The sequence below is a fragment of the Furipterus horrens genome, unplaced genomic scaffold, assembly GCF_987537825.1.
Source record: "Furipterus horrens unplaced genomic scaffold, mFurHor1.1.pri manual_scaffold_2, whole genome shotgun sequence".
In the NCBI taxonomy this organism is placed as follows: Eukaryota; Metazoa; Chordata; class Mammalia; order Chiroptera; family Furipteridae; genus Furipterus; species Furipterus horrens.
Window position 1 is genome coordinate 182594697 of NW_028327172.1, and position 6242 is coordinate 182600938.

The following is a 6242-nucleotide window of genomic DNA, read 5'->3' on the forward strand; positions in this document are numbered from 1 at the left end:
TCTTCTTTTTACTTATTAGGAAAAAGTATGGTTTTTTTTTTTTTTTTTTTTTTTTCCAGCAGTAATGTGTCCACTTAAAAAATAGGCTACATGTCCCATTCTTCTTACAGCCACAAGTGGCCAAAGAGATTCAAGTAGACATCTCCTAGAGAGTTCTGGGAATGGTATGTCTTTCAAATATAGATACTGTCCTTCGTTGGTATTTGTTCCTTCTACTTTCTGCCAAAAAAATTAGATGGAATTTGTAAATTGGGTAGCTTTCTTGAGATAATGAGAAAATCAGGAGGATTAAACTACAGGTTAAGGCCAATGAAGCAGAAAGACAATGTTAATGATTTAAAGGTCTTGTACCAACATGATATCAATTATCTACAGACTTTTATTTATCTAAGAATCATAAGCTTTCATTTAATTAAACAACTAGAGTCAAACTTTTCATCATTGCAGGCAATACACAATCCAAAAAGACATTTTTTTTCCAATTAGGGAAACTTTACATTCTACATATGCAAATAGAAAATATAAATGTGTGTGATTTATTGACATTAGTCTCTGTTCCACCACTATTTGACTTAGGGTAAGTGATTTTAATTTTCAGGATCTTAGCATCCAAAGATATGGTCAACTTAAGTAATATTTAAGTGATTTTCTCCTTCTAAAGTTCTAGAACTCCATGAAATGTCCAAATGTAATTGAAAAATAAGAATTTCACTTGTAACTACTCTGCAAATTGAATCAGTTATAGCTGAGAAGAAGAGATTCAAAATGTTTTAGAGCAATTACTAAGATTTTGATTTTATGTAAACCAGGAGGATTTGAGACAAGACTTCATACTCCCAATAGCTAGGAACCAAGTGGAATATACATCTAATTACAGAATACAGAAATATTATTTTTAAATGAACTTAAGAAAAAAATTAGGACAGAGTGCTGGAGGGTAATAAGATTTCTGAAGGGATTATCATATAAAGGAAAGAAGCATGAAGTCAGAAACTGTTCTTTCATGTAAGATTGAAGTTGGCTAAGTGCCATATTGGTCACATAGTGGTATAGGGTGCTGACACCTATTTCAAACATTTATCATTTACTGGGAAAAGATTTATTGATGAAACACTACATGAAAATCACTGTAAAAAATACAATGGAGTGTAGGGAGAAAAATATCATTATGTTCAAGTTGATTTCAATCTCCCAAAACAGATAGGGTAGTTTCTGTTTTGTTTTGTTTTATTGTATTTTTCCCTTACTTATTTAGTCATTTATACTCCCCCCACCCTGGGTAATCACCACACTATTGTCCATGTTCATGAGTCCTTTCTCTGTTTTTCTCAATCCCACCACCCCCTGACCTCCCCCACTTAACTGATGTCCTGCTCTCCATCTATGAGTCTGTCTCTATTTTGTTTGTTAGTTCAGTTTGTTAATTAGATTCCACATATGAGTGAAATCATATGGTATTTGTCTTTCTCTGACTGGCTTATTTCACTAAGCATAATATTCTTCAGGTCCATCCATACTGTTGCAAAGGGTAAAATTTTCTTCATTTTTATAGCCAAGTAGTATTCCATTGTGTAAATGTCCCATAGTTGTTTTATCCACTCATCTACTGATGGACACTTGGGCTGCTTCTATATCTTGGGGGTTATAAATAACACTGCAATGAACATAGGGTGCTTATGTTCTTTCAAATCAGTGTTTTGGGTTCTTTTGGATATATTCCCAGAAGTGGGATCACTAAGTCAAAAATCAGATACATTTTTAATTTTTTAAGGTATCTCCATACTGCTTTCCATAGTGGTGCACTGATATGCATTCCCACCAACAGTGCAAGAGTGTTCCTCTTTCTCCACATCCTCATCAGCACTTGTTGTTTATTGATTTATTGATGATGGCTATTCTGGCATGTGTGAGAAGATATCTCACAAAGGAAAATATTAACAAAATAAAACCCACAGAAGGGGAGAACATATTCACAGATACATCTAATAAAGGGTTACTATCCAAAATTTATTTTAAAATTTATAAAATCAACACAAACAAAAAACAAGTCCAATTATAAAATAGGCAAAGGATCTGAATAGATACTTCTCCAAAGAAGACACACAAATGGCCAGTAAACATATGAAAAGATGCTCAATGTCACTAATCATCAGAGAAAGGCAGCTTCACTTATAAAAAATATTATGGAATGATATAATGGGCATATAAGCTGGGTAATCAGTATTTGGTTTGCCAAGGACAATCCTGGGTTAATCATGTTGTTCTGGCTTAATTCTTGACATCATTCTCTTCTATACTCAAACTGCCCCACAATGATTCTAGAGGTTTGAAATTGAAATTTTATTTCATATATTTATCAACTCAGAGTTGTTTATTTTTATTCCCATTGCCTTTTGTTATAACACAGAGAAAATATTTTAGGTTCTAAATTTACCTTTATTCTCTTTAATTATCCAACCCTTTTTTCATTCTACCTAGTTATTAGCAACACACACGCAAATAAAAAGAATGTAAACAAAATCTGAAGAGTGTTTTCAAAAATAGTTATATAAGTGGTTCGTGATATAGCACCTTTAAAAATATACTGAATAAGACTAAGTTAGAGACTTCTAGCCAAGATGGAGGCCTAGATGGACACACTGTGTCTCCCTCCACAACTAAGAAAGAATTCAATTACCTCAAAACTAGAGACAACCAGAAGTTCCAGAAGATATAGCTGCACAGAAGTCCAACAAACAAAGATATAAATAAATACTTATCCCAATAGGTAGGAGGGGTGGAGCCAGGGTATAGAGGATGTGGTGTGGTAGCAGCAGCAGGCTGGTGGAAAGCACAATCATACATTTTAAAAAGTCAGGAGGGACACCTGGGGAGTGCTCCCAGCACCAGACCAGACAATCTCATGGTCCCAGTGCCAGGGAAAATAAAGCCTCATTAGTTCTGACTGTGCAAACCAGTGGGGGTTGGGGTGGAGGGAGAAACTGCCAGTCTCTCAGCAGAGTTTGTTTGTTTAAAGGGCCCACACAGTCCTAGGACATCTGCAGACCTGCCCATTCTGGGAACCACGGCCAGGGCAACAGCTAGAGAGGTGGAAGTCCCATACGGAAGTGGGAGAAGTGCCTGGAAAAGGGGCGAGTGCTGAGCAATCATCACTGTTCCCTCTTAGACCCCTACCCCGACACAGCACCACAGTGTAGTGAAATAGGTTACTCTGCACTGACGAATACCTAAGGCTCTACCCATTACAACATAACAGGTGCAACAGCTCTACCTAAGACACAAAAGCAAACAAACACAGGACCCTGTCAAGATGAGGAAACAGAGAAGTATGTCCCAAAAGGGGAAATGAATCAACGTCCCAGTGGGAGAACTAAGTGATGAGGAGATAGTCAACCTACCGGACAAGGAGATAGCCAACCTAACAAACCCAGAGTTCAAAACACTGGTGATAAAAATGTTCACAGGCTTGACAGATATGCTTGAGTACAGCAAATGCATAAGGGAAGAAGTGAAGGCTATGCTAAGTGAAACAAAGGAAAACCCACACAAAGTTAGGGAAGGAAAAGAAACCGGGGTTCAAATCCATGATTTAAAACATAAGGAAACAAAAAACAGTCAACCAGTACAGAATGAGGAAACAAGAATTTTAAAAAATGAGGAGAGGTTTAGGAACCTCTGGAAAAACTTTATACATACCAATATCTGAATCATAGGGGTGCCAAAAAGAGAAGAGGAAGAGCAAGAAATTGAAAGCTTATGTGAAAAAATAATGAAGGAAAACTTCCCAAATCTGGTGAAGGAAACAGACATACAAGTCCAGGAAGCACAGAGTCTCAAACAAGTTAGACTTAGAAAGGACCACACTAAGACACATCATAATTAAAATGCTAAAGGTTCAAGATAAAGAGAGAATCTTAAAAGCAGCAAGAGAAAAACAGAGAGCTACCCACAAAGCGGTTCCTATAAGACTATCAGCTGATTTCTCAGAAGAAATTTTGTAGGTGAGAAGGGACTGGCAAGAAGTATTCAAGGTGATGAAAAGCAAGGACCTACAACCAAGATTACTCTATCCAGCAAAGCTATCATTTAGAAAGCAAGGGCAAATGAAGTGCTTCCCACACAAGGTAAAGCTAAAGGAGTTCATTATCACTAAGTCCTTATTATGTGAAATGTCAAAGGGACTCACTTAAGAAAAAGAAGATCAAAATTATTAACATTAAAATGACAACAAACTCACAACTATCAACAACTGAATCTAAAAAATAAAAACAAAATCCAACTAAGCAAACCAGAATAGGAACAGAATCATAGATCATTTGGAGGGTTATCAATGGAAATGGGTAGAAGTGGGGAAAAGGTGCAGGGATTAAGAAGCATAAATGGTTGGTACAAAATAGAGGGAAGTTAAAAGTAATATAGGAAAGGGTGAAGTCAAAGAACTTATATGCACGACCCATGGACCTGAACTAAGGGGGTGGGATTGCTGGAGAGAAGTGGGGTACTGGGTGGAGGGGAGCAAAGGGAAAAAATATTGGGACTACTGTAACAACATAATCAATAAAATATACTTAAAAAAAAAAGCTAAAAGAATAAATCCAAAGGACAAAATGAACCTTTTGTTCATATGTGAGAATTATTAATAGACTGGAGATTCAGAGATTAAGAGCATTATCTTTGCCTATGGAAAGATGCTATTAATATGCTCTCTTATTGATAAAGATAAAACATTGCTCCTATTATGTGACATTAACCTAATAAATTTGTAATTTGTAATATCCTATTTTAGATTATTAGTGGTGGTATTAGTTCTTCTGGCAGGGGCTGACATCGAGAAGTCACTAACAGGTGATGATAATTTAAGAAAAACAAAAACCAACAAACAACAACAACAAAAACTATGTTAAAGTTATGTGTGCTCATCCTGAAATAGTAGCACACTGTAGGGAAATAAGTGAAGGATTTGTGGTCATAGGGCTCATTTTTCTACATAGGGAACATTGTAAACTTTTATGATTGGTTTTAGTGTTTTCCTTTTCTGATTCTGTTAATGTAAGAATGAAAATGCTTTTCATATCCTTGGCACTCACTAGAGAAACCATGGTCTTCTTTAATAATAATGGGAAGTGCTGTAATTAAAAGCACAGAGATTTTGCTTCTCCCCAGTAATTTGACTTAGCGTAAGTCTGCTGTAGTAAAACCATTTATCTATGGTTTGCTGAGACGTAATTATAAGAGACTTAAAAAAAGCAGTTTTGGTTAATCATGTAGCACTATAAATTGAGCAGGATTAATCTACTCCATTATTCTCTACTTCAAAAGAAATAAGAAGGAGCGAGAGAACAGAGCAAGGAGATTTTCCAATTTTCCACTGAAATAAGCCACCCTGCTTTAATCATTACTACCTAAGTGAACTAAAGTGATTTATAAATCACTTATTAATGCTTATAAAAAGGTTTCCAGGTTCAGACAAAGCTTACAAAAAGATTACCAAAAAAGGTGTAATTTTGTGGATTTAATAAAAGATTAACTGGAAGTAGAACTTTGAATTGACAGTAAAGTCTGGTTAAAAACAAACCATAAAATAAAATATTTCTCCTCCAACTATTTTGAGGCTCTCGTCTTTCAATACTTCAAAGGGATAATCCCACAGATAGAATCAAAATGTGGCTAAGAATTTTATCATTATCTCTCTGATACCTCAATTATGAGGTTCAGATCTTTTTTTCATTTATAAACGTGATGATTGGGCTTTCACGCTCTTGTGTGAGAGGTGCTTCCCTCAAATCCTGTTATGACATCTGCATGTTACCTGGCTGATATAAAAATAAATTTTTTAAGGTTTATTCTTTTCTTTGCCAAACAAAGCCTTCTATCATTAAGACAATATCAGCTTCCATATGGTTAACTGGTTAAATCAATCGATGTCTCAATCATTGTTTCTTGACATAGGGAATCCAGCATAATTCATCTTTACTTTAAGGAAGGGCTCTTTGGACTTCACATCAGGTTATTCTATTATTTGCATGTTCTTCATCTTTCAGATCTCAACCTTTCAATTCCATTGCTATAGCTTTCTCTTCTTTTACATCCCCTATACTATGCTCCAAATACAGCAATGAGTCAATGGTGTTTAACTACCTTTTTTTAAACCCTTCTCTAGTATATTTCTTCAAAAGCCTTATCCATGCTTAATCTACTTTCTTCACTCCATCTAGACTCACTGGTTAATGATTTCAGATAGT

General features: G+C 35.5%; 1 non-coding gene across 1 annotated transcript; it reads left to right on the forward strand.

Moving 5' to 3' along the window:
- Positions 1 to 5715: 5715 nt before the first annotated feature.
- LOC150020090 (small nucleolar RNA U13) lies at positions 5716 to 5819 on the forward strand. Its single transcript, XR_016509573.1, has one exon. It is a non-coding gene; the product is annotated as a small nucleolar RNA U13 (small nucleolar RNA).
- The last annotated feature ends 423 nt before the right edge of the window (positions 5820 to 6242 follow it).